General features: G+C 47.4%; 1 long non-coding RNA gene across 1 annotated transcript; it reads left to right on the top strand.

Annotated features, from left to right (window-relative positions):
* The first annotated feature begins 4,601 nt into the window (after positions 1 to 4,601).
* Positions 4,602 to 9,728, top strand: LOC132654108 (uncharacterized). Its single transcript, XR_009591791.1, has 2 exons — positions 4,602 to 4,731; positions 6,809 to 9,728. It is a non-coding gene; the product is annotated as an uncharacterized LOC132654108 (long non-coding RNA).
* The last annotated feature ends 205 nt before the right edge of the window (positions 9,729 to 9,933 follow it).

Genomic DNA, 9,933 nt, shown 5'->3' with positions numbered 1-9,933 from the left:
AAACAAACTGACAAAACATTTTGATAAAATAAGACAGACATCATCCACTCCTCAAAAAAAAAAAAAGTGCCCCCCCCCAAAAAAATGCAATATTTACTGGATGGTTACCATGTATCAGGTATGTGCCAGGCCTAGAGGGAACAGCATCAAGAACTGACAGTATATTCCCCTATTCACAAAGCTTTCAAAACTGACCCTTTGCTTATATAAACACACACAGGCACAGGCACACCAGCACACACATTCATACACAAACATGCACACACTCACAGCACAACACAAGCAAACAGTGACCTGAGTGTTGTCGTTTTCTTTCTGTTATCATGATAAAAACACTGTTGTTATGGCCAGGAAGAAAGGCTTACACTTCCAGGTCTCAGCCCATCATTAAAGGTAGGAACCCCAGCAAGAACTTGAGGCAGAAAACACAGAGGAACACCGCTTCCTGACTCGCTTTTGGGCACATGATGAGCTTGCTTTCTTATGTAGCCCAAGACCACTTTGTAAGGGAATGATGCTGCCCATGGTGGGCGGGGCCCTCCTACATCAATTGTCAGTCAAGACAATGCCCCACAGACACACCCACAGGCCAATCTGATCTAGGCAATTACTCCTCAGAAGCTTTCCTCTCAGGTGACTCAAGGCTGTGTAAAGTTAACAGTTAAAGCTGAGCCGAACACTGAAGTAGGAAAGAAAATACGCTCGCAGTTCTTATTGAAACCCCTTCGGTGAAAGGCTCAGTGGCTCGGGTGCTTAAGAACCAGATTCAAACCTCTGTTTCTCACCTTTTCATGTGAACAACGAGACGGTGCACACATCTATGGACTGCAGTCTTCAAAGAGACTGGAGCTATTTCTCTTACGGGAGTGTATGGCTGGAAGAAAGGTGGTGAGGAAAGACGGCTCCTGGGAAAGCTCGGTGTAGACTTGGGATGGCTGCTCATTATTGCTGCAGTCAGAGCAGAAAATCTAGAATGTGGCAGAGTTTAGGCTCATTTCAGAGCAATGTGAAATAAGAATTAATGGGCCACCCACAACCTTATCTGGACCTACAGTGTTGCAGAACTGAGAAGCAAAGTTCAGCCAAAGCCTTTTCCTTGGAGGCTTTTGGTGCCAAGATCCCTTGTGGCCCGTTTGTAACTCAATAGAGAAGCCAGCGAAACTAAACGGAATTTGGGGAACTTGATCCTGGTGTGCTGCAAGCTGAGGGCAGAAATATTTGTGCTATTAGAAGCAAGCCCTGGGTTTGCTTGCTTTGGATGTGTCTCCCTCCTGCTAGCTGGCATGACAGGGTCAGGCTGGTTTCAGGCCCCTGGGAAAGAAAGTTGTTGGTAAGCTGTCCCAGACCCTCACCACTCACAGTACGTCCTCAAGAGACTGATCAGTTGACAACCCCTCCGTGAGACAGGTGAGCTTTACAAACTAACCAGGAGAACAGGTTAGACAGTGACAGCAGGGTTTGAAGCTGATGCTGAGTTCTGATAAGACTCTGGGCCCCAAGGCAAGTCATGTCGGCAGTTTCTGTGCTTGCAGGAGGCACAGAAAGGAGTGTGTGAAGCCACCCCCCTCTCCAAACTCACGGATCTGAAAAAGTCTAAATTTAGGAAAGATTCTGAAAGACGAGTTAGGTGAGACAGACAGGCAGACTGGGAGGTGGTGGTGGTTGTGACACTAATCCTCACTGCCAAGTCCACTGGGGTGAAGAAATGACTCGGGAGAGGCAACTCAATCCATAAAGTGCTTGCCTTGCACTCATGAGGACCTAAATCTGAGCCCCAGAACCCATGTGAAAATGCCAGCGTGTGCTGGTGAGCTACTGCATTACCAGCACTGGGGGAGGTTTGAAAAAAGAGAGAGAGAGAGAGAGAGTCCCAGCTAGTTTCTCTTAGTTGAACTCAGTGTCGATATGAAAGGACAACATTTCTGAAGATGAGACCTGACATTGATCGCTGGTCTCCACATGCACACACACGCACATATACACACAGTGAGAGAAAGAGAGAGAGATACACATACGCACACATACACACGTAACCTGCAAACAGACATTTAAAAAAGAAATCACTAAGGTGTTAGTGAAGCATAGCTTTGGATGTCCCCGTGAGAGTGTTTCCATATAGGATTAACTGAGGGGAGAGGCCCTGCCCTGATGGGAGAGGATCCACCCACACACCAGGAGCCGCATGGAATCAAAAGGAGAAAGTGGGGAGAGGATTAGCATTCCCCTTACTCTGCATCCTGATCTACCATGGCATCCACAGCATCCGTTCTCACTACCCTGTCCTGACCTGCTCCATCATGCCGTCCCTGTCATGATGAATTGCACCCTCAAAATGGTAGCCAGGGCTACCTACCACTTTACCCTGAAATTGCTTCTTGCCAGGTTCTTTGGTCATAGCCGTGAAAAAAGGTGACTGATGCAGTGATGAAAACAGCTGTATGGTTAAACATGATACTTAGATAACTAGAAAGATGATGTGTGTATAAATATATCCATCAATCTATCCACTCGTATATAAGTATGAATGGATAGATACATGGAAAGGTAGACAAGGTAGACGGCATACATATGGGTGGGTGAAGAGGTGATAGATAGATAGATAGAAGATAGATAGATAGATAGATAGATAGATAGATAGATAGATAGATAGATAGATAGAATGAAGGGAGGAAAACACATAGCACGACAAACTGTAACTGGGTAGCAAGATCACTGATGTGAACCTGACCTTTAAGATTCTTTTTTTTCTCAATCTGTTGATTCTCCAGTTGAGTTAAACTATCTCAAAGAGCCTCTAATTCCAGCATTTCTTGGTTCTCTGACTGCGAGAAAGACCCAGAAGGAGCTCATAACAGGCTCGGGACCTGCTCTCATCTCTTCCTCGGGGGAACATGAGGCTTCATTTGCACATAAGAGTTGACCTGTTAGGTCATGTGACCAAGCACAGAGAGTGACAAAGAAACAAAATCAGCACCCGGGCTCCAAAGTCATACTGATATGAATACCTAGTAGTAATGCTTGTTCGTACAAATGCTAACGACCAAGCACGTTAATACGAAAAGCGCACTGTTTCAGAGGCGGACGTGTGTCCGCCTGTCTCCCAGCGTTTTACACAGATTCTCACTTAATCTGCCCAAGTCCTGCAAAAAAAAAAAAAAAAAAAAAAAAAAATGGAACTATGTATCATTCACATTTTACAAACAGGAAACCATCTAGGGCCCAGATGGTTTCCATGGCTGACCGGACATCCGGTCACAGGCAGCAGCAGAAGCCAACTTCAACACCCACGCCATACTGTGAGAGGGGACCAGGCACGGTGAGGATTTTGTTGCTGTCAGGAGACCTATGAGGGAGGGGAGAGAAGCTGGGAATGCAGTGACAGGCGCTGTGTCGCACACAGCAGTTCCAACAGGGGTATGGAGCAATGTCACACAGAGAGGTTAGACACGTGTGCCACCCATTAGGAGTGGTGACTCCAAGGGTCAGAGGCGAAGCAGACTGAAAAACGGGTCCCCCGAGAAATGGTGAAATAGGTTCCTGACCACTGGCAGAAGGAGAGTCATGCCCCCAGACAGGGTGAGGGAAGCGATTGGGCAAGATAAGTAGTCAGAAATTCTGGTCAAGTGTCCCTTAGTCTCCCTGTGTTGCTCCCCTACTCCCGCTGCTGTATGACTTTTGGGGGCAAGATGGGGGTGAAGTAGGGTCTGAGCCTGGACCTCATGTTTACCGGGCAAGTTGTCTGCCACTGAATTACACTCCCCGCCCTCTCGTTTGGATTTCGAGAGGGAGGAAGTGGATAGGTGTGGGATGTATGCATACATGTTTGTGTTCGTGTCAGGCGTGCACGATCTCACGTGTGTAGAGAGGCTGCAGATCACCAGTGGGTCTTTTTCAATCTTCATCTTATTGCTTGGGGGTGTGTCGCTGAACCTGGAGTTCACTGGTTCCTCTAGATGAGCTTGAAGGCAGGCCTTGGGGACCCACCGTCTTTTCACAGACTGCCCAGGACTGGGTTTACGGGTGTGTGCTGTGGCTCCCAGCTTTTCATACAGGTGCTGGAGAATTTAGATGCTTGTGCAGAGGGTACCTTATTGACTGAGCCCTCTCTCTAGCTCCTTTAGCCCTCTTTTTACTTCTGGGAGGGTGGTGTGAGGAGACAGGGTCTCACTAAGAAAGCCTTGAGCTCACTTGGTAAAGTCCAGGCTGGCTTTGAAATGTTGATCCTCATGCTTCAGCCTCTCTACTGGCTTGGAGTGTAGGCCTATGCTACCAGGCTCCGGGGACTATAAAAACAGATATTGTACGATGCTAACTTCCTGGTGTAAATCCCAAAGGGGGTCAGGGAAGCTGAGTGAAGACTCTGTCTCCATCACCATGTCTGAGGTTCTCTTACCTCTGTGTCTGTTCTGGCTCGTTGTGAAAAGAGAGAGGACAAGAGACAGGGGCCCTGACTCGGTGTCTCAGAGATCCTGCTTCCCTGTTGCCTGCATCCTTTCTTTTCTCTTTTGGGACTTCCGCAATCCCAGTCTTTCCTGCCACTCTCCTGTCCTTGTGTCTTGTTCCTTCAGAATTCTCATCTCCTTTCTTTCATTGTAGGCAGTAAGAGCTGCAGGAACCAGGAAACAAGCAACAAAGAAATGTCACCGTGCTCCGAAAGGACCTGGAAAGACTATTTCACGGAATACAGAGAATGAGGCACTGGGAGGAGAAAGCCAAACCTTCCAAGAGCAGGTGATTGAAGGTGTACTGCCTCGTGCATGCAAAGGATTCAGCTAATATTTGCTGCAAGGAAGGAAGTAGGGAAGGGAGAGGGGAAGGATGTCCTGATTGACAGATACATCTGATCTGAGGATTTCAAACCTACGCACCACATTCAGGACTTGCCAGCAGCTCTTGGGGAGAAAAAAAAAAACAAAAAACTTTTTAATCAAATGAATATCTACCGAGTGGTCCTAACCCCCTCCATTCTCCTCTGCTTCCTAACATGATCCTCAATCAAGGAAATCACTTTATCTGTCCACACCATCTTCTCTTACTGCCATTGACTGGAGCTCTGTGTGTGTTATCTGCCTCGGGATTCAAAAGATAAACTTCTGGGAACTGCTTTTTAAATTTTGTATTTGCCTCCCCCCTAGGGCCACTTTCCATTCTTCCACACCTTGGCCTTGAGAGCTTTGGCCTGAGTTACCCTGGCCCTGCAGGTTAAGAGTCTGGGCTACAGTGAGGATGGGCAGCAGAAGGCACAGGCAGGAAGATTAGAGGTTGGAAAGCAAGAGATCTGGGTATTTCTCCTTCCCACCCTTATAACCTTAGTTCCATGGGATCTAATGCCCACTCCTTTCCTTTTCTGATTGGACCGGGAGGAGATGGTTTCCACCATTGCCTGTGTATTGCCTTTTCTTAAAAAAAACTTGATTCACTCTGTAGCCCAGGCTGGTCTCAGAGGGGGGAGAAGGAGGAAGGGGAAGAAGGAGGGAGGGAGAGATGGAAGGAGGGAGGGAGAAATAGAGGGAGGGAGAGACAAGTGGAGAGAGAGAGAGAACCTACATAATATTCCTCATTGCTTAAATGTAGCAGTTGTCTTGTGGATGTCCAAAGAGACAGTAGAAGATGTTGCTTTCAATTCGGTGAAGAAGGAGAAGCTTGGTCACAGTAATGCTTAACTGGACTCAAGGGTGGTGACTAGCAGGGAATGAGGACATGAGGACAGTAGGAGGGGACAGTGTCCACAGACTAGGAAGGGTCCTGAATAGAAGCAGGACCATTGGATGTTTGTACAGAGCTAGCCTGTTCCAGCCCTTTCCTCTTTCCTCTTCACTCCCCATTCCTTCCGGATTGGCTTCTTCCTGATCCTCTTTCTCCTCCTTTCCTCAGCTGCCACACTTGTGCTATGTAAGTTACAGAGGAAGTGCATGGTAACTATCATCAGAGAGTATGCCAGATACCTCTTGGGTAAGATTCAGCTACAGGCTGTTTCCTATGTTTAGGGAACCAGAGAAAGTCCTTTTAAAAGGGCCTTGGCATTCATGCTCTGCCTGCAATGAGTGGACACTATGCGGATGAAATCATGAGAGGTGAGATCCATTTGTGTAGATGGCCACAAATAACCTGGAGGACCAGGGTGACAACAAATATGGGTGTGCTCACCTTTCCTTGGCATTCACGCAAGAACTGAGAATCAGATCCTAACAATTAGACCTTTGGAACTGGTGAGGGACTCTGCTTGGGGACCTACCATTGATATGGACTATGTAGGAGAAAAAAAAAGGCATTTCAACTGTCTGGGCACTTGCTCTTGACAATTGTAAGAGAGGCTGCAGTGGCCCACTGGATCATCTGTGGTTTCTCCTCTTGCCTGAAGAAATGACACTGTCAGAATTCTAACCAACACACACACGCTTCCAAGAAATTTCTCCAAGACAGTGGCTAGGTGCCATTCTCCCTCTCCATTGTCTTCCTTCTCTCTGGAGCTTAGAATGTGGGCTTAATGGCTAGTGATGGAACCCACATAGATAACAGTGTTAAGACTTCTAAAGTCTGGAGCTCTAAGTAGTTGATTGGTTGCACCAGCCCCAGGCTGCTTTCTTTTCTTTCAGATGAAGGGAAAACAAATTTCTATCTTGTTTAAAATACTGTTGGTTTTGATTCTTTGTTATGTGTGGCCTAATCCATTTGAGCATATCTTCAGGGGCTGTAGGTACAACAAAGAAGTTATATTGAATAAATTCTAGTCTGAAAATTTCACTGTTGCTTCCTTAATTTCTCCAGAAATGCCCAGCCATGGAATTCTCCTTCCCTTTCTTTCCAGGGACTTGAAGACATCATTTCCATGTTTCCTGGATGTATCCATTTCACACTGAATGACAAAATAGAAAATGGAATGTCATCACAGTTCCCACTCAAGCCAATCCTAGTGGCAGGGTTTTTTGGGAGCAGCTGAACCATGATCTCACTATGAAGATGAAATGTAAGACTGTGTAACCCAGGCTCATGGAGAGATTAGAAGGGATTTCACATCTCCAGATTCCTTGGTGATGCTTGGATGGAAAGAGGCTCAGGGAACAGAAGCCAGCCCTTGTCTTTGGCTACAAAACAGAATTCCCTGAGTAAAAGCCAGCAAAGAGCTTTTGAAGAGAGCACATCCGGCTGGCCATTTCAGGAAGTTGTTAGCAGTGGAGGGAAGTGGTAAGTGAAAGGAAGGGGGTTGGGGGATGAGGGACTGATGGAGAGTGGACAGTATCCCTGATCTTTCTTCTCTGCGGCAGCCCTGTGATGGGCTTCAAATACCTCACGACTTCCACTACCATCACTTGGAAGCCAACAACTGTGAATCCACTCCCTGAATGAGTCTGCAGGCTGCTCCCTGAGCTTAGAAAGCTCAGCCTGCAAGGTGTGGTACCATACCCTTTTAATCCCAGCACCCAGGAAGCAGAGGCAGGCAGATCTCTACGGGTTTGCTGTCAGCCTGGTCTACACAGTGAATTTCAGACCATCCAGGGCTACACAGTGAGACCTTGTCTCTCAAGTCATTAATTGATAAATTAAAAAATAATAATAATGCAGCCTGCACCAATTCAAATGGCACCTCCATAGTAATGCCAGATTTCCTCAGGCAGTAACGGCTTTGCTCCTCTCTATTTCTAAACAACTACGTGTTCAAGCAAGCTCTAATTTCTAAGGCGAGCGTTGTATCTGCTTTGAATTTAACGCAGATGAATTTAGCTTCAAGCACTCATTAAAAAGCAAGTTTTAGAAGAGAGGCATTTTTATCTTCATCTCTACAGAATACCTCTTCTCCTGTGTTTTTTCCTTAAATTTTTTATTTAAATATAATTATATCACTTTCCCCTTTCTTCTCTAAGCTCCTCCCAATTCTCCTCCTAACTGCCTCCATGCCCTTAACCTGTAACCCAGCACTCTTAACACAAAGCAGGAGGATTGTGGTCGTGTTCAAGGCCAGCCTGGCTGCAAGTCAGACCCTACCTTAAGGGGCCAAGCAATGACAATAAATAAGTGCAATTTTAAAGGCAATTCTTGACGAAAATCAGAGGAAAAGGTTATTCAGAATTCACTCCTGGCTTTGGAGGAGCAGCCTTCCCGGCTGTTTGCAGTGACGCAGTACATGCTAACACCCTGGGGTTACACTGTACGTGCTGATGCTCTTTGCAGTTACACTGTACACGCTGACACTCTGCAGCTACACTGTACCTGCTGACACTCAACTAAAACGTGAGCCCTGAAGGGGCTGGGGATCCTCCACCCGCCTTGTGATAACTTCCTTTTATTTAACCCCTTCTCTCTTTGCTCAAGTGTGTGCGTGGTGTATTGTGTGTGGGCAGGTAGAAGTATGTGGACTCAGTCACATTGGAGGACTCTTCTTTCACTCTGCCCCTTGTCTCTCACTGACCTGGGAGCTTGCCACTTTAGCTAGGCTGGCTGCTCAGCAAGCTCTAGAGGTCTGACTCCGCCCCACCCCCAGTGCTCCAAGCTGGGTTCACAGGCACAAGGGTGCTTGCTCTCTCATCCACAGATCCATCTCCCTCCCTCGCCTGTGGTAACTTCTCAGCTCCACCCCTTCTTTTCGTACTCTGAAGGTTGGAAACCAGTGCCCCCAGCAGAAGTTGAGTGCACAGTTGTAAGCCGGGTGAAATGACTGCCGAATTTCCCACAGGCAACACCTTGTCTGGGATTAAAAAGAAACCATCTTGCTCAATCAGCCTCTCAAACTATTATCTGATCCCTTTTCTGCAGACGCCTCAACCCGAGCTATTCACTTTCCAAGGCGTCACAGGTCACAGTGGGAAAACCTCATTGCTAGGCAATCAGAGCACAAAGAGAGCCAGTCAGGGAGCCATGAGCAAGGAGGAGCTTAGATGGCTGCTGCCACCTGTTCCAGACCGGACCACACTGGCTGCAATCAGGGTTTGAGGTAGTCTTCCAGCCAGTCCCCTGGAAGACTTTCTGTCCCATCTGAAACAGTCTGCCATAAGGATGGGAATGCACAAGCCTCCCTCACCTCCCCTAGTTCAACTCTCCAGCACAGTGGGTGCCTGATCGGCTATGTCTGCCATCCAGCCTTTATGAGAGTCAAAGACCACTCAGACAGATCGTAGGGAAGGAGACCTAGTTAGAAACAGAAAACAGAGTTGCACTGACCAGGACCAGGTGGCCCCTCCGGCCTGCTCTGCCAAGTACTCCTGCCCCATCAGGAGAAATTCTGAGTTGGTAGGTTTGTTGGTGTACACCTGTAACACCAGCACTTGGGATGTGGAGGCAGGGGGGGAGAAGTCAGCAAAATGAGTCTCTGAGTTCAATTCCTCAGCAACCACACAGCAGTAGGGAAGGATAGCAGAAGGTGGAGCCACCGCATTGCTTCCACCAGCACAATCCCCCGGCACAACAATACCTAGAACCTGCCCTGGCCTCCCCATCATAGAGAACAGAGCCACTGCCTGGACGGAATCCCAGGACATCATCTCCGTCTTCATTATAACTAGCCTGCTGCCTCCTCGAGGCAAAGCTTACCCAGCCATGAACTTCTACGTGCATCCCTTCACTGTGAAGGGTGAGTAGAGTAATGACAGGAAACAGCCAGTCCTTCACTAAGAAAACAACTGAACAAGTATGCTCGGTTTATGGAAACGTTTGAGACTCGGTGGGCAAAGGAACGCAGGTGTGATTCAACGTTACCCCCAGTTTTAGCATTTAATAAATTGCCTTGGATCTGACTGTGGGAGAGGTTCCAGGCCGGGGTGGGAAGTTGCTTTTTATTTATGCATTTGGAGGAAAAAAAAAAATCAAAAATAGCTAACAGTATCAAAACCGTATGTTGTTATCTGTAAAAGGAGATGGACGATGTTGTCCGTTTGTCCATCCATCCATCTGTCCGTCCAGCATGTCTGAGGTCTTATGCCAGCAAGGGGGGAGGGGTCG

This window comes from Meriones unguiculatus, chromosome 5, assembly GCF_030254825.1.
Source record: "Meriones unguiculatus strain TT.TT164.6M chromosome 5, Bangor_MerUng_6.1, whole genome shotgun sequence".
Classification (NCBI taxonomy): domain Eukaryota; kingdom Metazoa; phylum Chordata; class Mammalia; order Rodentia; family Muridae; genus Meriones; species Meriones unguiculatus.
Note: the sequence above shows the minus strand (reverse complement) of the source record. Positions and strands in the feature narration are given on the sequence as shown.